Source organism: Ictidomys tridecemlineatus, chromosome 8 (genome assembly GCF_052094955.1).
Source record: "Ictidomys tridecemlineatus isolate mIctTri1 chromosome 8, mIctTri1.hap1, whole genome shotgun sequence".
Classification (NCBI taxonomy): Eukaryota; Metazoa; Chordata; class Mammalia; order Rodentia; family Sciuridae; genus Ictidomys; species Ictidomys tridecemlineatus.
The window spans coordinates 64,055,672-64,082,647 of NC_135484.1; the positions used below are offsets into that span (position 1 = coordinate 64,055,672).

Consider the following 26,976-nt stretch of genomic DNA (forward strand, 5'->3'; position numbering starts at 1 on the left):
TCTGCACCTACTGTATGGTGCTTACTGCTATCTAAGTCATAAATACAGCAGCACATTTTAAGCAGGCTACGCAAATAGATTCTCAGGTTTACAACAGTTTGCAGAAAATTTCTCATATATTTCATTTTGCTACTATTTCCTCTAAGTCACTTCCAAGAAAATGCATACAGAATACATTCTCTATTTCTTCCTTTTTAATTCAGTGTCCAAACACCACATGTGGAATAACAAGGATTCCAATCACAAAGAGCCAGCTAACTGCTTCATAGAAATATTTTTAAAAGGAAGATTCTAATATGTAATTTTTTGAAAATTCAAACTTTGTGAAAGTATACTTTAAAAAAATTTTCTGTATTTTCAAAAAACCGAAAACGATGGAGGAGCTGTTTTTTGCACAATAATAATAAACAGTAAAAAATAAACTTTTAAAAATCCTATTGGTCCTGCAGCCTCCTGCCAGAGTCCCACACAATAGTAAATACTTAGGATGAGAATGGCTCCAGTGGAGCAACACTAATACATTTGACACAGCTTCCACCCCATCATTATGCAGAGGAGCCTGTGCTTATCCCTTTGTAAATTGGAGACTCTTTTAACCAGGAATCCCAGGATGAAATGGAACCATTTTCCTCACGGCAAAACAAATCCTTCTCCAATGAATTTTGTTATTGTTTATTGTTACACTGTTTTATCAGCACTAAACTGTATGAAAGCTTCAATTAGTTCTTGATGAATGATCCCATAAAAGCATGTAGTTTCATTTCCCCTGCCACCAGATATTTCACTGAGTGTTATTAAATGAAATATAATTGGGATAAGATTCAGGAAACTTAGAGAGGCTGTAGTGCTCTCAGTTCAGCCTAAAATGGTTAGTCATCAGTGGAGCTGAATCACATCTGATGCACTGCACATATAAATTTCTATTGCTGGATCCTAGGGAGCACATAGAGGCACTAGCTACAGTCTGATGCACAATTTCTGCCCTTTAGAGAGGATAAAGGCCAATGGTGACTTGCCCAGTTTGGTGCTAGGTCAATAGTCATTATCTCCTTAAGGAGCAAAAAGCATCTATATCAGTCTCCACTTTATATGTTATATAACAACTATTTTACTATTTCAGCAGAGGCCATCAGAGCCCATTTCTCTTTGGTATAAAAACCCTAATTTTAGGGTTTTATTAACATAGAGAACATTAACACATAGGACAAAAGACAAATTTTTCTGCCTCCCTTGTAAACGACCTTGTTGTAGTCAATGAAATGTAGAATAGAGGTGTGGTACTTCTGAGAAAGCAGATTAAAGAGAATAGATTCAGCTCAGATCTCTTTTTTAAAAAACCTTTCTATCATTCTCCCTTCTTCTGGCCTTCAGTGCATAAGTGATAACTGGAACTTCAAGACATGACCTTGAGACAAAAATCACATGGTAGGATATTAATGCAGAGAAATAGAAGTCTGACTGTGAGGAATTCTTAATTACAATTTTGAACAGAGATTTAGAAAGTGTGGTCTGTGCATACTTCAGGTACTCAAGTCAGTTTTTGAGGAATACACAAGGTCAAAATTTTTGTCATAATAATACTAAGACATAATTGATTTTTTTTCACAGTGATCTTAATTATATCAGTGGTGCAAAAAGTAAAGGTGGTTAAAACTCCTGGCATTCTGAACTAAATGATTCTAGTAGTCACTGCATTTTTCACCACTACAGAGCCATAATTAATAAATGAATGGTTAGACTAATTCATTATTAATTGAAGAATTTTCTTTCAGATTGTATTCAGTGAGGCAGTAAAAATCCATAGTTTAATTAAATCTTGAAACTTGAGTATATATCAAGTTTTTAGTATCCCATGTGATTAAATGGGAAATACACAAAAAGTTATTTTGTTATATATTGAAGTAAGACGGGTCTTTGGGGGGAAAGCATTTGCTCAATTGAGTCACAAGCTGAAATAGCTATTCTTTCATGGAATATATCCTTTTACTTGAAAAAAAATGACTGAAAATTGGTTATCCAGTCATGAGTATTTGGCCGATATTGTATAGAAAATTATTGAATTAAACTATCAGAGAAAGAGAACAACAGCATTTTTGGCCAATGATAAGATCTGAGTTCTAAAATGATTAAGATTTTCTGATAAAATTGGTGAGAACATTAATGAATAAATGTGATATTTTCATATATGGAAGATATGCAAAACTCAGTGAATCTGTATGTTCCAAATAACCAATATGTGGTGCTACAAAATCATTCATGGTCAAGAGATTCACTCAAAATGCATAAGAAACAGTTCAATGGATTTAATGTAATGAAGTATAAAAAAACTTATTGATATGATTTCATATTTCAGATTATAACCTTAAAAACAACCACTTGCTGAGTTTTGATATAATATCAAAGAAGAATATCTGTGAGTACCTATAATGACAACTACATATCTATGGGAGACTGGAGTTTATTTATTCCTATACTTTGATCATACTATATTGCAGCACATGAAACGAAAAAACAGATATAAAAATAGACTATTGACTGTTAATTTCAACATTGAAGAGAGCTGAAATAGTGTAAAACAATGTCATACTTTTTCTTTGGGAAATTTCTATTTCATAAAAAATATGTTCTTAATGTTAGCATGTAATGGGTTTAGTACTGCTTTTTAAAATTTCTTTAAATATAAAATTTTTTCTAAGTTTTAATTTTCAATATGCAAAAAGTCACAATATAACCCACAAATAAAAGTAATGAGATTAGAAATTTTAAGAGCTACAGTTCCAGCACATGGCCCTTCAACTTCAATATATGTGAACATTATTACTGACACCAGAAGAGATCTCATTTTAATAGTGAGTAATTTACTTTGAAGCAGAAAACCAGAGTTTAAGACTTATTATTTTATATCTGTGGGGCTCATAGTATATCTTATGAACCTTCCTCAAATATTCCATTAAGTCAGAAATACTCAATAGCAAAATAAATTTGTTAGGGTAAATTTTATGATGTGACTATGATCACAAGAGAGAAAATTAAAGTTCAAAAGAATATAGTTTTTGATATTGCAATTAAACCAACACAGGGGGAGCCTGTAGAATAGACAGAAATGTCCATGGTTAATTTTTCTAAATGTTGAAACTATTATTTACTCTAAAACTCTTAAGAATCAGAATGCTTCCTACAACCTTTTAAAAGTGAATAAACAAGAATTACCTTATAATTCTAGATTCTTATGCAATTTTCCTCAAGACAAAGCATATTTCCTAGAACTCTCCCAGGTCATTTAATAATTTAGTTTAAAATAGTAGCATTTACTATTCAAATATCTTTTCAAAATTAAGATGGGGGTCGGTCATTTAAACCTCAGCTTTTATACATTTAACAAAAAGATAATCAAATTTACTTCTTAGGGTTTCTGTGAGATTTTTTTAAAAAAGACAACAAATATGAAAATACTCAAAACACCTGGAACATAACAGTTGCTTACTATTTTGGTTTTCTTTTAACACTTTCATTTTCTTAGAGAACCTCTAATAATAAAACAGCTCACATCCAATGTGGTGGCCATGAAAACATGTCTCTCAGATCTCTTACAACTGCAACTAAGGATAACTGATGTTTGACCTCAGTTTCCATTACAGCCACAACTTTGGCACCAAGGCTGTGCTTCTCACAGACTGCTTCTATTTCTGAAAAATAACAATTGTTAAACTCTAGGAATAAAAGTGTGGGAATTCAGAAAATTAAGTTGCCCAAAGTTACAGAGATAAATATATGTTAATGTTTAAGTGATTTTTGTTACTGGTAGAAAGTTGTCCATAGAATGTGGAACGATAGACACTTGCAAAATGGTCTGAATATAAAGAAGACACATAGAGTAACAGACAGTAAATGTTGTCATCATTTAACCTGAAAAAGTTGTAACCACAATTTCCATTCTGAGATTCAAACCCATTATTTTTGTGCATGATATCTTGTAGCCATATCTATATTTTAATTGCTAATATTAAATTAATTATATATTCTATTGAATTCTATCATAAATTCAAGCTTTAAACACACACACACCACCACCATAATATTTTATCCCTCTTTCAAATGTAGAATGACATCATAACCTTATGAAAATAAATAAATGAGGGAGAGAAAAGAAAATTAATATGACCCACTTCCTGCTTCTGATCCCTATAATCTCAAAATTAATGCATTCTGAATCAGCTTTCCAAATCGTTTTAGAAATAGAATATCACAGATAGAATTTTTATAATGTTTTTATTATAATCAAACCTAGACTACATGGAAAATAATAAAAAGTAAAAATGAAAACAAACTATTGCTGTAAGAATTTATTCTTTCTTAATATCTGTATATTTCAGAAACTTTTCTTAGACATTTAATTTATTTACACTCATAATATTAGTTTATATCCAATATCAAAACTTATCAAATTTCAATTTTTGACAAAACTATATTCTCTGGTAAAGCAGAAATTTTAGAGTGGAAAATAGTGGCAGCAACATGAATGGTAATGAGGATAACTACAGTAATGATGGCTGAGCACACATCACTCTTATAGGGCTTTATCTGACATTAACATAGTTCTGCAATGTCGCAAGCAAGTAGACAAATCAAATAAAAATTTTTCCTAAAAAAAAATCAAGATAAATTACTTATCATTAGAGAACTTGTTCTTCTGACTTATCTGCCCCTCCCAGAACACAGATAACATGAACAGAGAGAATTCAACCATGCAATTCCCTAATGATCTGTTGACCATTAATGTATTATTTTTCCCAGAACTTATTTTAGACTAAAGAAATATAGATATAAGCCTTTCAGTTCTAAGCTTTCTAAATTCATAATTAGATATTCCATCAATTAAAATTGTGCAAGTGAAATGTGAATATTTCAAAAGTAGATTGTAGATCAAGTTGTCAGTTCTCAGTTTGATCTATAAACAAATCCAGTAAACAAAGCCAACAAGTTTGTTTGTTTGTTTTGAATATCAACAAACTGATTATATTGTTTATATGGAGAAGCAAAAGACCCAGAATAGCCAACACAACATTGAAGGAGAAGAACAAAGAGAACTGACACTGCCCTTCTTCAAGATTTACTCTGAAGCTACAGTAACAGAGAGGTAGTATTGGAGAAAGACTAGACAAATAGAGACCTACAGATAAAAAGGAGCAAAGGAAATATAACAGAAAATATGGTCCTTCTAACAAATGGTGTTCAAATAACTGAACATCCAAATGTAAATATATAAATCTAGACAAAACTTCACAAGAATTAATTCAGAAAGGAACACAAATCTAAATTTAAAAATATAAAAACTATAAAATATCTAGACAATAATATAAGAAAAAATCAAGATAACTTGGCTTGGGCAATGATTTTTTAGATGCAATTCCAAATGCATGGTCCATGAAATAAAAAGTTGATAAACTGGACTCCAGCACAATTAAAAACAACTGCTCTGCTAAAGACATTGTCAACATATACCACAACAATATTCTTACACTAGCCAAAATCCAGAACACTGACAACACCAAATGCTGGCAAGGATCATGAGCAGCAGGAACTCTCATTCATTGCTACTGGGAATGTGAAATTGTATAGTCAATTTGGAGGGCAGTTTAAAAGTTTCTTACAAAACTAAATATACTATTACCATATGATCCACCAATTGCCTTTCTTGGCATTCTCCAAATAAGTTGAAACCTTGCATCTACACAAAAAAGCTGCAAATTCTGTTTATAGCAGCTTTATTCATAATTTCCAAAATTTGGAAACAACAAAGATATCTTGTAGTAGGTAAATAGGACATTTTTCTACACTAAGAAGAAATGAGCTATCAAGCTACATGGAGGAAATTTAAATGTAGACCTCTAAGTGAAAGAAGACAATCTGAAAAGGCTACACACTGCATGATTCCAACTATATGACAGTATGGAAAAGACAAAGCTATGTAGACAGTAAAAATATTCATGGTTTCCAGTGATTGAAGGGAGAGAAAGGTGAATAGGTGAGGCATAGAGGATTTTTAGAACACAGAAACTACACTGTATGCTATAATAATGCTGGGTACAACTCATTACCTTATTTTTCTAAACCCATAGAATGAACACCTACAAGAGTCAATCCTAATGTGGATTATGGACTTTACGTAAAAATGATGGGTCAATGTAGAAACATCACTTGTACCATTCTCGTGGGGGATGTTGATAATGAAGGAGATTATGCATGTGTGGAGGCAGGGGTATATAAAGAAATCTCTTTACTTCTGCAGAATTTTGCTATGAACCTAAAACTGTTCTAAAAAAATACAGTCTATCAAAAAAGTATATTACGAACCATCTGCATAACACTTTAAAATTAAAATCTGAGGGTTGGGTACTGGAAGCTGCATTTTGTAGAGCTCAGGGAGTTTTCCTTCAGAGCATTCAAATGCTGTTGGGCTTCTACTTTAAAGGACTTCATTTTGCTAAGGGGTGGCATGTTTGCCACTTTGAAGATTCTGACATGTTTTAATGGTCCTGTCTTTGAAGAAATGAATATCTGCGGGATTCCCTGATGAGAAAGTTTCCTATTTAGGGAGAAAGATCCTCTGTTGAAATTATTTACCAGATTATGGTTTTAACCCTGGAGACAGTCTAATCCCTGACAGGGTTATCATCTTTTTGAAAATATTAATATGTTTGGAAAAGGTTCTACTTCTGAAGAAATTCTTATTGCTAGAAGGAGGCTATCTTTAAATTTTTAGCAGGTTGTTTTCAAGAATATTGTGTAACATAGGACAACTTCATTTGGAGAACGTTAAAGTAAGAAGTGATATGTTGTAATTCCTCACAGAATTCTATAAAAACCAGAATAATTTGTTAAATATGCAACATAAAGTATGTAACAGATGTTTTTACACTGTTATTAGATAATGTTAAAATGTTAAATGAAATCTGTGACTTAAGTGTATACATATATCTCTTTATTGGTTAACTTTTATATGGTGGAGTTTAAATATGTAAAAATCATTCACATAAACAGCGATAAACATTAGGTCTTATATTGCTCCACAAATGGAGACAAAAAATGCTTTTCATCAGTTAACCTTCTTTATTCCATTTCTAAGACTCTAAACATTTATAAAGACAATCTTTAACAAATATCCCTTATACGAAGAATTCACATGAGTAAACTATAGGGAGGTGAAAAAAAATGGAAAGATTGAAATTATAAACATTTTATTATATTTCATAGAGAAAAAGAATGAAAAGGAAAGAAGAAAAGGAAATCAATAATCTAGATAATTACATAAATCTCACTTACTTGTAGGATGTGAAACACAATTAGGAAAGAGCAATAAAAGTGAGGAGATACAGAGTAGTGAAGTTAATGGTGAATCTCGTTTTTCTAAAAAGAGTCATCTAAAAACAAATATTTTTTTTTCAGTAATGTGTAATTTCTCTCTATTTTTTTCTGATTTCCTATGTGTTTTCTCTATTAACTAACTTGAAAATACATTTTATGAAGCTTAAAAACCTCAAGAGGTATTACATTGGATGTACTTACAAAAACAGGGTGAAACTCCAATAAATCTGAGGAATAAAGTATAATGTTATGTAATGGCTTTCCTAATGGTAAACTTAACCAAGAGTTTGACCTCAGACTATTTTGCAGTATCTCCTCTGATCACTACACAGTCTCCAGCTAAACTACAGTCCTCATTATCCTGTTAGCTCCATTTATCATTGCTTACCTTTTCTTTGTCTCCCAGAATATGGAGCCACATTCCATCCTAGATAAAAAGTTCAAGCCAAGTCTGCTTTCTTAAAGCCAGTTTTTAAAATGTCAGAACTCACAGCACCTCTGTGTTCCCTGAACTGCAAAAGTATGTATTCTTTTATACTACTTGGTCAAGATCTTTTGGGTCTAATCACATGAGTTAGATTTTAAGCTGCCTTGGAGGAAGAAATTGGAATATTTTGCAAACTGACTTGTTCCAAATATCTTAAATTAACATTTCTCAGTTTGAACAGATATTTGAACCCTTCTAGAGAAAAAATAAATGCCATATTTCTCTAGGGTTGTCATACACTATTTTGTTATACTGTCATTTAAATATATGTATGATTATAATAACTACAAACTAAAAAGTAAGAAAAATTTTAACAAATTAAAATTTATATTATTTGTGAAAAAATAATATAAAGCCAAAAACATGTTAGAAAGAAGTAGCATGGACCCAGTTCTTTATATATAATTTTGTATTTTGAGCTTTATATTTAAAAGAAAATATGCACTCATATAATATGTTATACAAAGTGACATTTATTAGTGACTTCAGTGTTTTTCTAGTCCAAGAGAATAATATATTACACTTAATCATTATCTTGACAATTTTAATAGTGGATTATATAACTTAATCTTCATTTTTCCTTTCAATAAAATGTTCACATTGCTGTCATTAAGCTCTATTAAATGGGTATCCAACTGAGTTATTGCTAAACATTAGGGTGGAAATAGTTGTTTTGGGTTTTTTTACTGTATATTCATTACTTTACTTGCTATTTTTAAAAATTAGTGTATATGCAGATTGATCTACTTATTGTTATCTGTTAATTAAGTGAATGTGATTCTGTTGACAGAGAGGCCTTGTCTTATCTAAAGCTTTGCATCGCATAATAGTATGTGAATTCAAATTTTCCCAGTGTTCTCCCGCTTGGTATAATATAAAATTTCTTCACATGATAAAAGTCATATATCTCATTATAAAAGTCATGGTTTTGTACCATGACTTTATATGGAAAAAAAAAAGAAAATAAATGCAAATCTGGGCACTTTAGCTTCAGAGCACAACCTAGTGCTTAACCAGAGCATCTAAATACAACTAGCTATTATTTTAAGGTTACCACATGATTGAAGATTAAAAAAAAAAATTAAAGAACTTCTGACACTGTAGAATAGTCACTTCATTAATAGTATATATATAATAAACTGTTGATTACTGAGCAATACATGTATGTATATACTAAATTAGAAGATTATAAATAGATATAAACTAATAGATTCATATTTCTTCTTTTGAGGACCTTAAAATTTAGTGATAAAAATATAACAATACTAGTAAAAATTCAGAGTATTAAATAAACATACAAAATTATTATGCTACAACTCTACATTCTTGAATTATTTTAAGCACAGAATTTTTTCAAGAAAATGTTAAGGAGAAAACAATGTATTTCTTCTGAAATCTTTATTGATCACTTCCTCTTTTTAGAAGAATTTCTTTATCTCTTAGGTTCTACCACCTAACTTCATTCATTCTCATCTGACTTCTGGAACCTTGACTTCAACATTTTTTTTTGCTAATGTTAGAAATGATCCTCAACCACTAAATCTGATTGACAGTTGCAGTGTAAATTTCAAGAACATTTGATGCTACTCACCACGTTTGCCTTAAAAATCTTCTGCTTTCCCTAGATCCATATATATATAGATTATATATATATTTTAATTTCTGATTTTCTCTTCACTATCCCTTTTCTAAGAGAATCTCCCTCTATCTAGCCATTAATGTTGTAGCTCTTCAAAACTTGGCCCTATGCATCATTTCCTTATTTTATTTGTTTCTACTTCACACATGCATTATGTTCAATCAACATCTCACTCTCTCATCCATCCTAGATCCAAGATGCTTTCTATTCAATATGGATGGCAGAAACATCTGAATTATCCTAGAAATCTGCCCTCCTTTAATCTACACATCAAATCTATCTTGCAATACCATTTTACATTTTTTTCACCTAAGCATTTTTTTACAGCTTCACCTTAGTCCACTATCTTACTACACAGCTAGTCCTTTCACATTCTCCCTGGTCTCAAAACTAACTTTTCAGTGTGTAAACCTTATTGGGTCACCTCCTTAGTTAAAGCACTTCAGTGATTTCCCAGTGCTCATAGGATTAAACAGTAACCTGATTAGCATGGCTTATAAGGCTGGGCACCCTCATATTCTTCCCTTCCCCTCCAGCCTTATCTCATTAAGCTCTTTGTCCACTATGTCCTCTAAGTGTACTTGCTTGTTTCAGTACCTCAATTCATTTGTCCATTTCCTTTCCCAGTGTCCCAAACTTCTTAGATATCAAGTTATTTTGTGGGGAAAATATATGGTTTTAGATTTGGAAACATCTACATTTGAATCCTGGATCTATTTGTTATCTGCTGTCTGACCTCTGTATTCTTTAACCATTCTTGATTTTAAGTTTCATTCTATGTGAAATATAGATAATAGTATTTCCCTTAAAATATGTTGTGAGGGGGCTGGGGTTGTGGCTTAGGGGTAGAGTACTCACCTAGCACATGTGAGGCACTTTGCTAGATCCTCATGAATGAATAAATAAATAAAGGTATTGTTTCTATCTACAACTAAAAAATAAATAAATAAATACATTGTGAGAATTTTATTATGACACATTACTTATGTTTAAGCCTTAATGTAGAATTATATCTGATTTATATTCTAGGTGCAAGGTACTTAAACAGATTAGGTGTTCAATAACCATTTAATGAATAAAAACAAAGACAGAGACATAGGAGAAAAAGAAGAGGAGCAATTGGGAGAAAAGGGGGATGAGAGATAAACAGAGGAATGGAAGAAGATAAGATGACAAGGAATTCAAGGGAATGGAAAGAAAGGGAAGAGAAGGGAAGATTATAAGAAGATAGAAAATTTCTCTCATTTTTTTTTCTTTTCCAATTTCTAACTTCTCTGCAAACAACATATTGCTTTGATTTGAATGAAATTTTTACAAAGTGAATTAAGAAAAAGGTTTTGGAGGTTTCAAGATGCCAGAATATAGAAGGTCCCTTTCCTGGAAGACCTGTGGCTTGAAACCAAGAAAACAGAAAAACAGCTTCTAAGCAAGGTAGGTGAAAAATGGGGTGAGGTCTTTACTGGGAATTAATACTGGATATTCAAAGCAGATCAGGGACCCAGGAGGTTGGAAATACTAAAATAAGGAAGAAATTGCTAGTGCCAGCTGGAGCAGTTCTTCTGAGAACAAAATGGAGAGATAAGGGAATTAAAGGAACCCATACTTTTCGGAGGACTGTGGCATGTCTGTTTACCAAGAAATCAAAAATCAAAGACTGCTGGACTAATCTGAAAGGTGTGCTGCACAATACCCTCTTGTGGGAAAGACTTTACATCTCTCCCAGCTGCAGAGGATAGAGGAAAGAGCCATTTTGCAGCTGTGCCATGGAGACTGGGAGCTGGGAAGCAGATTCCTGGTAAACCTGAGCTGGACCCAAAATATAGGTCTGGCAAACCCACACCATATGACATATTGAATGCCTAAGTGATCAGGAGAAAAATCACATGTGGAAAGGGGCTTACACAGGGGGATACAGGTGGAACCCATGGGCTCTCTCCCCATCCCTTTCTGGGAGGGACACATCCAGTAAGAATTCAAAATGGCAGGGGCAGGAGTGATTGGCCTTGGAGAGTGAAACTGGTAGACCCTGAAACACAGGGTCTGGAGTCTGAGAGTGATAGAGTAGACAAAGGATTGGCTCCTCCATGGCACAAGTGAACCCAGGAGAGATTCCTATGGTATCCTATCTCAGTGTGGGCAGGCAACTGCTGGGCCTCAGCATACACTAATTTAAAATCTTCAAATCAATTGCCATTCAGCGAAGAACATGGTTTCTATGTACGCCTAAACCCTGCTTCCAGGAGCACTGCCTATGAGATCTCCTCTCACATTCCAGAGACCCCACCATACCACTGATATAAAAAAGCTATAGAACTAAAAAATACAATTCATAATTTAAACTTAACAGATATATATATAGAGAGAATATTTCATCCATCAATGACTGAATACACTTTCTTCTCAGCAGCATATGAATCACTTTCTAAAACAAACCATATCTTATGTGACAAAGAAACTCTTAGCAAATATAATAATAATAATAATAACAACAACAATAACAACAACCTTGCATTCTTTCAGGTCATAATAAAATTAAATTATAAATCAATGATAAAATAAAAAATACAAGCTACTCTAACACCTGGATGATCAATGGATAGCAGAAGAAATCAGGGATAAAAAACAAAACAAAAAAGAAACAAACAAAAAAAAACCTTAGAGGTAAATCAGAATAGCAACATAACATATAAAACTCTCTGGGACACTATGAAGGCAGTTCTAAGAGGAAAGTTCATTACAGTGAACTCATTTATTAAAAGAATAGAAATTCACCAAGTAAATAACTTAATATTATATTTCAAAGGCATAGAAAAAGAACAAATCAACAATGAAAGCAGTAGAAGACATGAAATAATTAAAATCAGAACCAAATCAATGAAATTAAAACAAAACAAATCAAAAAATTAATGAAACAAAAAGTTGGGTCTTTGAAAAAAGATTGATAGACCTTTAGCCAAACAAGCAAAGAGAAAGAGACAAAAAACTCAAATTACTAAAATTTGTGATGAAAAAGGAAATATCACAATAGGCACTACTGAAATACACATGATAACCAGAAACTATTTTGAAAAATTTATACTCTAATAAAATAGAAAATATTGAAGACATCAACAAATTTAAAAGACATATGATCTACCCATATTGACTCAAGAGGACATAGAAAATTTGAATAGATCAATTTCAAGCAATGAAATTGAAGATGCCATCAAAAGCCTACTAACAACGAAAATCCCTGGACTAGATGGATTCTCATCAATTGCTATCAGACTTTCAAAGAATAACTAAACTATTATTCCTTAAAACAGTGCATGAAATAGAAAAGGAGGGAACCCTTTCATACACATTGTATGAAGTTCATATCACCCTGATTCCAAAACCAGAAAACAGACACATCAAGGAAAGAAAACTTCAGACCAATATCCATGATGAACATAAATATAAGAATTCTTAGTAAAATACTGGCAAATCACATACAAAAACAACTTGAAAAAGATAGTGTACCATTAACAAGTGGGATTCATTTCAGGGATGCAAGTTTGGTTCAACATATGAAAATCAATCAACATAATTCATCACTTCAATAGACTTAAAAACTCACATGATTATCTGAATAGATGCAGAAAAATCATTTGGCAAATAGAGTCATACTACCAAAAGCACTATACAGATTTAATACAAATCCTAATAAAATTCCAATGACATTCTTCATAGAAACAGAAAAAATAAGAGACCCAGAACAGTCAGACCAATCCTTAGTAAGAAAAAGTGAAGCAGGAGACATTACAATACCAGACCTTAAATTATGCCATAGAACTATAGTAACAAAAACAGGATGGTATTGGCACTCATGGTATTGGTCTCCATTAGTTATAGGGCTGAGAATGGAGAGGTGGATGTCAAAATATTATAGCTAAGTATTTTAAAATATTATATCTAGGCTGACTTGGGATGACTAAACTTTTAGGGAGGAGATTAAATAATTACTAAATATCTTTCCCCAAGTGTATTTGTCTCTCTCCCACCTCCATGTTTCTCTTCACTTGCACAGCCTAGCCTGGTGTGGAAATAGTGATGAAATTAACAGGACCTGTGGTAGGATGGAAAGATAGATTGCTTCAAGGTGGAGGTTGTGTATAAGACAATACATTAGCTAATTTCTAAGGACAGGTTACCTCAATACAGCTGTGAAGAATTGACTAGGAATGGGAATAAAGGTTTGAAAATTATCTGTCTATATTTAGTAACTGTAATTACTTATAAACCATTGGCAAATATTTTTTTTATTTGCAATAACCAGAGCCTTGGAATAATTATCTCAAAGGAATATAAGTGTAGCTATGAGGGAAGGCAAGACATAGAGTATCCAGATGAAAAAGGAGAAAGAGGGAATACCAAAACCTGGAACAAAGCATTAATGAAATCTCATTCAAGGTGGGGTTTATGTCATAAGTGCCTAATTTCATTAGGATTAGAAGTATTTTACTTCTAAGCTCCATCATGTGGGCCAGATGGGTAAAATATATGAGTCAATCTCATTCCCGGATAGTTTACCTCCCTGAACTTGTATGGATAAGCAATTTGAATGGGAGAATACAGTGGCTCAACTTCAAGAATTTTAATTTTGGAGAGCCTGTGGGAAAGATGGTATATACTTATGTGAAAAGAATTTGAGAATGCTTAACATACCTCATAGAGTGAAGAGAGAAGACAATTGCCTTCTTTGAAATATGTAGGAGCAATTCTGCCTCAAAGAATCTCTACTTTGAAATTTCTACTTTTACCCAAACTGAAGGTCTTCCATAAGACACAATTAACATATTTTAGTTTATTTTACTATATTGTTTATTTTCCCGAGTTCAAATCTGAATTAATTTGATATTTATATTTCTTATAAATAACATGTTTCAGATTAGTTTTAATCTAATTGGCTTTTAAGTGGTTGATTTAGTCATATATTTATAAACAGAACAAAATGCACACATTGCAGAATATTTAATGGCACCCCTGTGAGAAAAGATGAAATAAAGGACTATATGTAATACCAACTATTTAACAATTTTCAACTAAATTAGATTTACTTTGGCTTTTTTCAGGAGATGATTCTCTAAGGATGATCATGTAAGGATCAACGTGAATGGTCACTAAGGCTATTTTGCTCTTTTTCTTCTGTTTCAGTCTCAAAATATACTAAGCAAATAGAGTAAGATGCTGAAAAAATATATACTCTACCCTGATTAATGGATGCTATAGATATCTTTCTGCTCTGTCTGCTTGGTTAGCTTTGTTTCAAATGTGATACAGATCTCATGCTGCACGGCAGATCCAGAAATAGTCCATGTTCCTTTAAATTCAGGCAATGCATCATTTTCTATTACACTGTGTCACACCAGTCTATGACTGTAAAGCATGAGTTATGTGGATATGGACCAGTAGGTGAACTGGTCCCAACAAATGCACTGTTTGAAAATCCAAGTAAAATAGCCTCATGAAAATATTTTTTAAAATAGAATTATAAATAATAAAAAGACGTTATGAAGGACACTTTTTTATTTACTTAAAAAATCAACATTATATTTCCAAAAAATTCAATCCCATATATTTCCAAAATCTCTAAAAAATGCATTTTGATTATATGCATTTCCAGGATCTGGCTCTTAGAAGTTTCCTATGTCAAATTTCACCTTTGCTTTATTCAGTTATGGAAAAAATAAATAATGCAACGGATTCTCTCTTCACATCATCTATGTCTAGCAAACAATAATGGAAGACATTAAAATGGAGACAAAAGAAAAGGCTTTCAAGGATAAGAAATTATGTTTGTTGTAAAAATCAATATTATTTCAATGGGGCCTTAAGGATGGGTAGTGTGATCAAAGTAATGACAAAGTTATATCATCATACTATGATTATCATTAATTAATATTTATTAAATCCTGACATGCTTAGCTAGTGCAGAAAGTTGAAAAATGTACATAGTTTTAAGAAACCCATAGTTTCAAACAAGAGACAATACAAAATAAATTTTTTAAATCTTGAGAATACTAGGAAGAAACAATTTTTCAAAGAGTATGTATAGTCAGGTTTTTTGCTGCTGAGACTAAAAGGACCCAAACAGAACAATTATAGAGGAGGAAAAGTTTATTTGAGGGCTCAAGGTTTCAGAGGTCTTACTCCATAGAAGCATGGCTCGAATCATTCCTCCATTCCTTACATAGTGGATTACTCATAGGACTGAAAAAAAAAAAAACCTCTTTGAGCATCCATTTATCCCTAATAATGACCCCAAAACTGCTCTTGCAACTTTCCAGAAAAATTACAGATGTAGAAAAGCCTTATATCTGCAACAAGAAGGAAAAAAAAAATAGTAAAATAACTGAAAGTTAATCCAAATTTTAGTACTGCATATTTGGAGAAAGTAATGGCCAACAAAATTTATTTAATAATTTCTTTATTCAAAACATAAATTATCACCTATGTATTAGGAATGATGTTCAGCAGTCAGGTGCTGAGCCAGATTGGAAATTGAGGTAGAAAAAGAATATTTATTTGTATACATTTATCAAAATATTTTCCCATATTTTGGACTCAGTGGAAAATTAATTAAAAGTCTACAACCAAAACCAAATTACTTATAAAGCCCCACCTAACCCAGTCTGTTTTCAAACCATATTTAATCTTTAACAAAATATTGTGTGGTTTGCAGCACTCTCAAAGAGATAAGGAACTATAGATTCCTTGGAAACAACTTTTTCACAGCATAATAACAAGGTCATAAAACAAATACAAACCTATCTTTATTTAAAGTTCTGATATTTTGTTCAATCTGCATTAATTTTTATTTTTAAATTACTGCATTGTATTCAAATAGTATTATTTTGATTTTTGAGGATTTTTTGTGTGCTTTTTAAATTTTCTATCTCACTGGCTTCACTATAATCTAGGCTTTAGTTTCAAGTCAGGAATACAATGTAGAATACAACACAATATCTGGTCTCAAAGAAATAAAACTTTAATATGAAATTAGTTTCCTAGGACTGGGGTTATGGCTCAGCGGTAGAGTGCTTGTGTAGGATGAGTGAGGCGCTGGGTTCAATACTCAGCATCACATACAAACAAATAAACAACAACAAACAAATAAATAAAATAAAGGTTAAATTCTTTTAAAAAATAAATGTGTTTCCAAACTGTAACCTATAGCCTTTTCCTTCCCTCCTTCCCTACAAATGTACACTCATTGTATAGGTATGTGTGAGGCACATATATGTATGTGTGCACACACGTGCACACACCCTCACTATTGTACTTTTATTTTTGCTTGGAGAATTCTATGTTCCCTTTTTCAGAATGTTTGTTTCCCAAAGTTTTAATCATTTTTTACAAAATTTCATTCTTCACTGTTCTTTAAATTTTTCCAACTTAAAAAAACTTTACTAATGTATATTAATTATATAAAATAGTGAGTTTCATTTTAGTATACTTGTACATTTAAATAACATGTTTTGATCATGTCTACCCCACCCATTTTTTTATCACTTGATAGTTTACACCCTTTCACTCTCTCCCCCAGATCCTTCTTCTATATTCTATACTATAGATTTCCTTCTACCTTCATATCATCTTTTTGTTTGTTTTATCTAAGTTCCACATATGAGAGAAAACATGCAGTATTTGTCTTTCTGAATCTCACTTATTTCACTGAACATGATGATCTCTAGTTCCATTCATTTTTTCTGCAAATCTGTCATTCTTCTTTATGACTGTCTACTAATAACTTTAATGGTATTCCAATTGCTCAATTCTTTGAACTTTGGGATATTATTTCACTTTTATTCAGAAAATCAGATATCTTCCCTTTGTCTCTCCACTCCAGTCTCTGCCATGAAAGGTTGCCAACATGAACTTCATCAATAACCTTTCCCACCTTACCACTCCCATTTGGGTTCAGCTGATGGGAAGCACCATCAAGAGACAGGAAAACTGAAGGACTGAGGTCAAGATATTCATTATCCTGCCTCCTCTATTGTCAGGTCTCCTCAGCTGGCTGTCTTCTTCAACTTCAACCCTCTTTTTTTCTAGCTGTGGTAACTCCCTGTCCACCCCCCCACACACCAGCCCTCCTTTCCTCCTTTTCTCTCTCTATGCCTTTATTTTTTTTTTTTTTTTTTGGAACTGAGCTGTGAGATATGAGATTGTTTATTTGGTTGTTTATTTTAATACCAACTTCAACCACTCCTTTGTGAATTATACCTATGTAAATACCATGTTTCAACTTATCCAAACAGATATGCCCTCAGTTAACTTGACTGAAAACTCATATATTTTAGCATTGTGATTATCATATCACAGTGTCACTAGTTACTATTTGTTTTGATATACTCCTCTTTGCTTTAATAATTTTCTCTATCCTTTTTTTGGATTTTTTAATGTATGTGTGATTCTTTAAAATATAAAGATCTTTGATAGGAATATCCTCAACTTCATATATTACTCTGATACTGTAAACATAATGTTAAAAACACAAGTTAACTTTAACTGATAAAGAAATCTCATTGCTGTAAGCATGAAATATCATAAATTAATGCTGTAAATTAGCTATTGAAATGCTGTACTGGCTCCTATGCTAAACAATAATAGATTCTTGTATAGCACTACTTCTATGCTTACTTTTGTAATTTGATATCTCTTTCCCTAATGACACTTTACTCAACACATATTTATTGAACACTAACTATACTGTAGGGAAAACTAAACTAAGCATTACTAGTAACATATAGGACTTTGTAGCATTATCTATGTGTCCCTAAACAGTATCTATATTCAGCTCTGAAAACAGACAAATATACTAAGAAGTACTGAATGGGGATCCGAAGACCAGCTTACATAACATGCATGGACTTTTAGTAAATGGACTTTGTGACCATTATAATTATGATCATATGGGGCATGTCATCTCTGCATTTATAGTTAGTTTTTAAGAAACTAAGAATTCCAATAATGGAATGAATAAAAATTCCTAAGCATGAATTCCATGAATAATTTAGAAATATGATTGGTCACTTATGTCATTACCAGTGTATATGAAGAACTAAATTTTCAAAGTGTCTAATGAACTTTTAAGTTCAAAGAATTTTTCATGAACCATTCATTATTAATCATAACCAAATATTTTTTTCAGTCTGATAGTTCATTAACTTTTTTATCTGTATTATATAGCCCACAGGAGAGTTTAGTTAATTTAACAATTAAAAGTAATAACTTCAATTATTTTCTACTGGTTTCAAGTTAAGCTTATGCATTCCCTGTTTTTTTATTGTGTTTATTGGTAAAGACATTGAAATGTATAAATAGACTGCATAATGGACATCAGATAATGTGATATTAGGGACATGGTAAATGCTGATCATATATTGAACCAAATACTCTGTTGCAATATATTATTTTAAAGAAAAGTATGTAATAAACAGGCATACTTTGATCTATTAATTGAATTGCATTTTTAAATTGAAGCACATGGTTTTATTCAATAATCTGAAAATTTTTAACATCCAAATCATAGGTGATTGCAGATATCTTAATCAATACATTAGATATTGGTGAAGGAAAGAAATGGGATCCCTGTATATACTGAATACACAACATACATGGCGTAAAGGACCATACTGTAGGAGTTAAGAGCACAGCTTCTTACCTTGGTGGTCAGTTCTGCCACTTAGCAGCAAACATAATTAACTACTCTATGCCTCTGTTTCCCCAATTATTAGGATATTTTTAGTAATATATGTTCCATAAAATTCTCATGAGGAATAAATGAATGTATGTAAATTGTGACTACACAGGCAAATACTTGCAAAAAATTATTTATTATATTTATGTCTATCATGTCACTTATTCTTTCTTCTAACAATATTTTGAGATTTGCATCATGCCTACTTTTATTAGAAAAGAAACCCAGACACAAATATATATGATTTATTTGTCTCACTACTCCTAAAATTGGAACCTACATTTGTCATTGTGAAGAGTCAACGTGACCAAATCATGGATATTTAAACAATATCTTTGTTTTGTATTTTATGTTATCCAAAATTCGAAATTAAGAATTCTGTCAATAAATAATATATGGTTTCTTCATTAATTCTGACTGTAACCTAACTCACTAATTTTGAATAAAAAAAGGTGGGGAGAAGAAAAGGAAATTTTAAAAAGAGGAGATTAGTCAAATATACTTCTTCCTACACCTAAGCAGTCAATCAGAAATGGAGGACTTAAAAATAAATAAATAAAAGGTTAACATGGCATTTTCATATATTCCTTGGTCATCTTCCTAATCTCACTCTTTTCCACTGTCTCTATTGTGACTCTTCATGTGATATTTGCTGTGCTGAGCACTTTACACTTTCCCAGTATAGTTTAATTTTTCATCTCAGGTATTTTATTGGTTTGCATCATAACCTTAATGACATTATAAAATGTATGTCAAGGTTTCCTTTTCAATGGGAAAAAATTAACCACTTCAAAGCTGCCTCTTTACTCTGTTGATCAATATCCATCACTAACAACTGCACATCTATGCATGTTGGTTGAGCATCTGTCTCCTGGTTTGTTTCTTTGTCACATTTACAGATTATTCTGCATAACTTTTCACCCTGAATCTACACTCTACATGACATAGGTAAAAAAGCACACAGCCAAGTGCAACATTCTTTCTTTAGAGAGAACATGCAGTGCAAATTCATGCTGTGAGGATCTGCAAAGCTCCTTGAGTCTATGAACAGGTGTGAAAAATGTTGCAGAAATCTGCAAAAGCATATTTTAGACAAACTACTATTGTATTATTTAGGTAACAATGAAATGGTTTACCCACAAAAGAGCAGTTTATAATACTGATATTTTTATTATGAGGCTATCACTGAGAATTTAAATCTAAAAACAGTCTCCATTAGTGAACTCTCAGGTAAATAATTAAAAAGTCAAAATCAAAAATACCAACAATAGCTACATATTTTATACATTACATCTGCTTTCTCCAGTTTGCATCAGAGAAAGAAATATTTCTTTGCACTAGCTGAAAAGAGTAGAATCCAGATCCTGAATATTTAATAGAAAATAAAATGATATTTATTTTTAAGTGCATTCTACATTCAACACAACTGCATACTCACAACAAATCTATTGCGTTGCCCTGACATAGTTACTGCAAAGGTTTTTCCTTTGCTGTCCCAAGGGCCCAATTGATTTATCTGCCAGAAGCCTAAAGCCCCAAAATAAGATAGCTTTGAGTTTACAGAGGTCATTTTTCATTGTCTAAATAAAAATTTCTAAACAAAAATCTCTCATCCTGTTAACCGCAGGGTCCTTATCTCCCCAGAGGCTACAGCAACCTGAAAGAAGCCATTTCAATTCTTTCATGAAGAAAGATAAAAGCAAGTTTTCGATTAGAAAGCCCAGCAAAACCTTCTTATTAAATGGTGGTAACAGTAACTAGTTGAAAAGGCAAAACTGTTCTAGGATGGGGTGGGGGAAAGGAGGAAATTATTATGCATGCGACAAATGTTATACAGGGACTGGAAGACAATCAGAGACAGTGACATTTGAAGAACCAAAAGAAAGTTCACAAATCCTTATAACTCCTCACAGTTGTTCTCTACCTAAGTCCTTAATAAACTGCCTAGCTTTATCAAGCATGTTTTCTTAATTATGTGTGCCTACTTTTATCAACCAGCATTAACTATTTGTCACAATAATTATGCATTCAGGCCCATCTCCTCTGATCTGTCATCATTCAAAGTGCTTATGCAGCACAGGCAGAGGTGGAATGTGGCATGCTATCCCAGCTTTAGAATAATAGATTTTGTGAGGCTAAGCTAAAAGGAAAATTATAGAAAATGACTTCATAGACTAAGTTTTGATAAAGAAGATAAACACAGACACTAATGGTGATGCCCTGGGAAAAAAAAAACCCAGAACCGTGAAAGAAACAGGATTTTGCTATTGGGAGAAACCTCCAATAACTGAAGGATAAATAAAAGCACTGCTAATATTTTAATTCTTTTAGCAAAATGTAGTAGGAGAATTGAAATAATGTGGATTCATGCTTAGAGTGAGCATAATCTAGCTTATCTACCAGTTAAATTGTTCGTGTATCATTCCTAATATCTCTGAAAAAGAAATGGTGCTTGGTGGGCAGGGAGAGTGATTAAGAGAAGTGTTTTAATTCAAAAAGCTTAATTTCTCAAATTATTTTCTTACTAGTTTGTGCTGTAAATATATGTCCTATTAATTCTTTAGATTTTTATTAATTTCAAATCATGGTATAGCATAGGTAACCCCCAGCTGAGAATATTATGGCATAATGTATAAAAAGTCTGTCTTTTCTAAGATAATATTTACAAATATAAATTTATTTCTCTCAGTCTAGGTACATATTCTGAAAAGCATCTGAATGTACTCTTTATTCTGTACCTCATAAAGAACATAATTTTTCTTCCTTATCCGAGAAAATATAAAAATAAAATTGATATATTGATTATAAAACTTTATTGTCATAAACCAGAGGTTACCTGATAGATGATTTTCCAAAAGTCTGGCTTTATATCAATTTTTTTAGTGCTAAAATTATTATATTTTTCAGAGAATATTTAAATTTCTAATAGTTTATTCTGTAGAGTATTTCTTCCTAGTGAATTCAGGTGGAGGTCTTATTGCTCAAAACCACACTAAATGTGAAAATGTGAAATAAGGAATTTGTGAGTATATGTGTATGTGTGTGTGTGAGAGAGAGAGGGAAAGACAGAGAGATTTTTGTTTTTGTTTTTTATGTATTTATGATGAGTAAGTGGTAATACCTGCTTTGAGCAATTTTAAACCAAATCATCTTGACTGTTTCTATGGAGCAGAACTTGGAAGAAGAATTTGTCACCAGTTCATGTGTTACAAAGTCCCCAAAACTGTCTCATCAGAAAACACATGCCCATGAGTCCACCTTCAGGTGAAGTGTAATGGATTCCTGTTCAGTGATGGGTCTTAATATGCACCTTAAGTATTGCTTACAGAACTAAACATCTGACTAGTTTCACTGATTTCTAGACATATGGATCTTCCCTCCACCAAAAATATGCTATACTCTTCCATGGGCTTCTATCAGAGAATAGAATGTTGACCTCTCTGAACTTGTTTGCTCATCAAAATCCAAACTGAGGATTATTCAGTTTTTTTATGTAGAAAAAACCCTGAAAACTATTCCCCCCCAAATTATAAATTATGCTTTGAATTAGAATGTATAACTAGAAAGTATCTTATATGGGTTCTATTGGCCTTACATACAATTGATGGACTGATGCTCCTGACTCTATAGAAGGATTCATACAATAGGTATCTCTGTAAAATACCTATAAAACCAAAGAAGGCTAATGGAAAAGAATAGCAAAATAGAATTGACTTGAGTCACACAGTCATGTTAGTCATAAGAGGAAATCTAGAGGGAAGTGATCTGTGGACGGTGCAATTGCTCAGCCATGTCAGCAGGTACCAAGTTTGTTTAATCATTGTGCACAGCTATTGTCATATGGCTATTTCTTCACCCCTCTACTTGTTGACCCTTGGTAGTGATATTGCTGTCACTATTCCAAACAATAACACTATATTCAAAGATAAGAGGTAGAGGGAGGCAACAGCACTATTCATGCCTGTGTCAGGAAGAAAATATAACCAGGTGTCCCCAGCAGACCTCTCATCTGCCATTGGATTTAATTGGAATGCATGCAAGGAAAGGGAGCAGTAGGCTTTCTGGAACTTACAATAGAGGTGGCAAGAGAAAGGGTAGTTTTACATGGATGAAAGTTTATCAAAAACAAAATAAAACAAACAAAAATTAGGCTTTGCCACATTGATTAAGAAACCTGAAAAGTGGCTTCTAAATACTCATAATTAAGTATAAGAAATAAGCCCCATATTGAGTACAACAGTAGTATAAAATAGTTAAGCAAGTTATAGTATTGTGTCTTCATAATGTGTATGAACACTTTTAAATATGTTCATTGGAAAGGTATTGTTTTATCAATAGCAAAGATCTCAAAGCCATAATGTACTTGGTGTGAAGTTCAGTCTTATAATAGTGAATGTAAATCACACAATAGGGTTTTAAATTTCTAATTTCTTTAACCAACTTCATGTGATAGGCAATAGGTCATCATGATTTTTAAACTGCTTTATCAGTGACTAAGAATAAAATGTGAATTCCTTCCAAATTCTATGCAACTTTTCAGCTTTATCCATATGATATTTGATTTGTATTTTATTTGCAAAATTTTTTGTCACATCTTCCTTTTGCAGGGTTGCAATTAACTTGAGTGGGTAACATAATTCATAAATCCACTTAAGCACATGAAAATTATAATAGTTGAAATTAATCTTAGTATGCATGAGGCACAGTCAAAAGTCTTATTCATATTTTCAGATTTTACCAAGACAATTTCAAATAAGATAGATACTATAGATATATCCATATTATATTTTCTTTTTAAAAAAGTTATGCTTTAGGAGGGTGTCAAAGCTATTCAACTAGTAAATTGCTGGGCTTGAATTCAAAACCAGGTTGGTCCAATCCCAAAGCCTCCTTTCTTAACTACTCTTCCAATAAATCAGGTAATTAAGTAATCAATCACAATTCAGCTAAGCACAACCCTCCATGAAATGGAATCTTAAGGCGCACTGATGGTGAAAGAAAAAAGTAAGAAATAAAAACAAAACAAATACAATGTCATGGATTTGTTAAAGGTAAACCTCTGAGGAAATTCAACTCAATTTTACATTTGTATCCACTGAAAGGTATAACAAAAGTTTATGTTTAGAATAATGGCTGACATCAGAAAGTTCTTAATCATATACTTTATAAGAAAAAAAACTGTATATTTATGAAAGCTGAAAAACCAAAAGAATATTCTAGAAAATGTTCAACCAATAAAGAAATTAAATGGTTTTTAAATCTCTATGAAGGCCTTCCAATAGAGAGGAAATGTCATGAGATTTCTATCCCAAATCTTTCATAAATGCAGAGAAAACATAAATAACTGCAAACTTTCTGTGAAGTGAGAGACAAGGTAGTATATTCAATGAACATTTATTTTTACTGGTGATATGTCCACTAAAATTATTGAGTATGATACCATATATACATTTTGGTCCACTGAGTCATTCCACACTCTATAATAGATCCCATTGTACACCATCATCCAACTAATATAGTACACTATCTTGTCAATTTCTTAGTTTATTTTATGACTCTTACTTTGACAGATTTAAACTGGAATTTTAAATTTTAAAATTTAAATTTTAAAAATTTTTTTTAAGTGGGGGTAGTATCAGGGATTGAACTCCAGAGCACTCAACCACTGAGCCACATCTCCAGTACTATTTTGTATTTTATTTAGATATAGGGTCTCACTGGGTTTTTTAGTGCCTTGCTTTTATTGAGGCTGGCTTTGAACTCATGATCCTCTTGTTTCAGCCTCCTTTGCTGCTGGGATTATAGGTATGCCCCACCAAGTCTGGTTAAACTGGAATTTTTAAAATGCATCTATTTGAGTTAAAATTGTGTACCAGCATGTTTTATCTCTCAAATGAAATAATTAAAAATAATAAAATGTTTATATGATATGAATCTGGAATGTTCCCCCAAAGACTTATGTGTTGGAGGAAGTTTTGGTCCCTAGTACAACAGTGTTGAAAGTGACCTCTTCAGTGTATCAATCAATTAATGGATTGCTAATTATAGCATTTTGGGGAAGTGGTGGAAACGATAGGAGGTGGGACCTAGTTGGAGGGAGTGGGTCACTGGAAACATACTCTGGAAGGGTATTTCTTGTTCCTGACCACTTCCTTTTCCCCACCCACTGCTTTCCATCTGCCATGAGGTGAGCAGCTTCTTCCATGACCTTCCATCATGAATTTCTGCCTTGGAGTCAACTGACCATGAACCAAAGCCTCTGAACCTGTAAGCCAAAATAAATCTTTCCTTCTTTAAGTTTTTTTTTTCCAGGTATTTTGTCCCAGCAATGAAAAGCAAACTAAAACAAATGCTAAATCTCATCAAGAGAAATATCCAATCTATGGATGTGTTGTTTTCTGAATAATTCCAAGTGGTCTTTCCATATTTATTATTCTCATTTTCAGATTATTTTATTGGAAAACAGGTTCTTGGTGCTTTCTGTTGTTTTTTTAAAAATCAAACATTTCCCCCATTTTATGGTCAATTTCTAAAGGGATAAAATGCTCTAATTATTTATATTGAGATAAAAAATCTGATATAAATTAAATTGAGACTTATATGCAGAAGAAGAGCAGTGAAAAATTCCCAGAGACATGAATTAATGGTTTGGTATAACCATTATAAACTAAGAAACACAGATGTTGTTTTGCCTCTTTCCCCCAAACTAGTCTCTGTTGATGGTACTTCAAATAATTTACCAGAACCTAGGAAGTATTGCTTAGCTCTATTTTTAACAACACATGTATTGTTTCCTTTTATTAGTGCATTATATTTATACATAATAATTGAGTTTGTTTAAATGCATGGAATTTGATTGATTACATTTTTGTTTGTGGTACACACAGTTCCACTCCCCTCCTCTCTCCTCCTATGATCTTTCCTCCAATGGTCTTCCTTTCACACTTTTATTTATTCATGTTTGATTGGTGCTTTATAGATACAAATAATGGTGGAATTAAGTGTTATATTTATACATGCACATAGCACAATTTTGTTAAATTATTTTCACATTTGCTCCCCTGTCCTGTCCCTCCTTCTTCCCTCTCAATCTTCTCCTTCTACTTCACTGATCTTCCCCATACCTTTATGCCTTTCTCCCTTATTTTGGTTAGCTATTGTTTTGTTTTAAATAGTCTTTTACAGCACAGTCTCATCAATTTTTATATCCAAACAGGTATATTGTAGTGGGATATAGTGTTGTCATTTATGCTCAGACTTGCACATCTAGCCCTAATTTAAGTAGGTTTAAATTTATCTTTAAAGATCTTTTACCCAGGATTCTATCTACCCAACCAATATCTATTAAGAACATTGAATATGTTATATACTCTGCTAGATGGTATCACCTACAGTCTCACCTTATATAAGACTTACTTGATAGAGAAAGTGCTCAAACAAGTAAACACAAGCATCTTTTTCTGAATATAAGAGAAAGTATCTTATAGAAAAGACATTATTTCAACTTATATATTTGTAATGTTTCTAAATTTTTTCTTGTAAACCTTTGTACGAAGTTCTAATTACTCTATATTCCCACTGTTCTTCTCAGTTAAAACTATTAAAACACAAACCATGAAACTGCTCAGAATCTTATAGTGAATCTTAATATAGCCTCTGTTTTCAAGCAGCTAACCATCTTGTGAGAAGACAGAATAATAAAAATACAATGTGTTCTAAGTTTTAAATCTTTTAAAGTATTGTGGGAATATTCTGTATAAT

At 32.2% G+C, this 26,976-nt stretch overlaps 1 protein-coding gene across 4 annotated transcripts in view; it reads right to left on the bottom strand.

The window, feature by feature from the left end:
* LOC144365869 (uncharacterized) overlaps positions 1 to 26,976 on the bottom strand; it is a 546,961-nt gene that overhangs the window by 22,884 nt on the left and 497,101 nt on the right. The gene's annotated exons all lie outside the window — the stretch shown is intronic.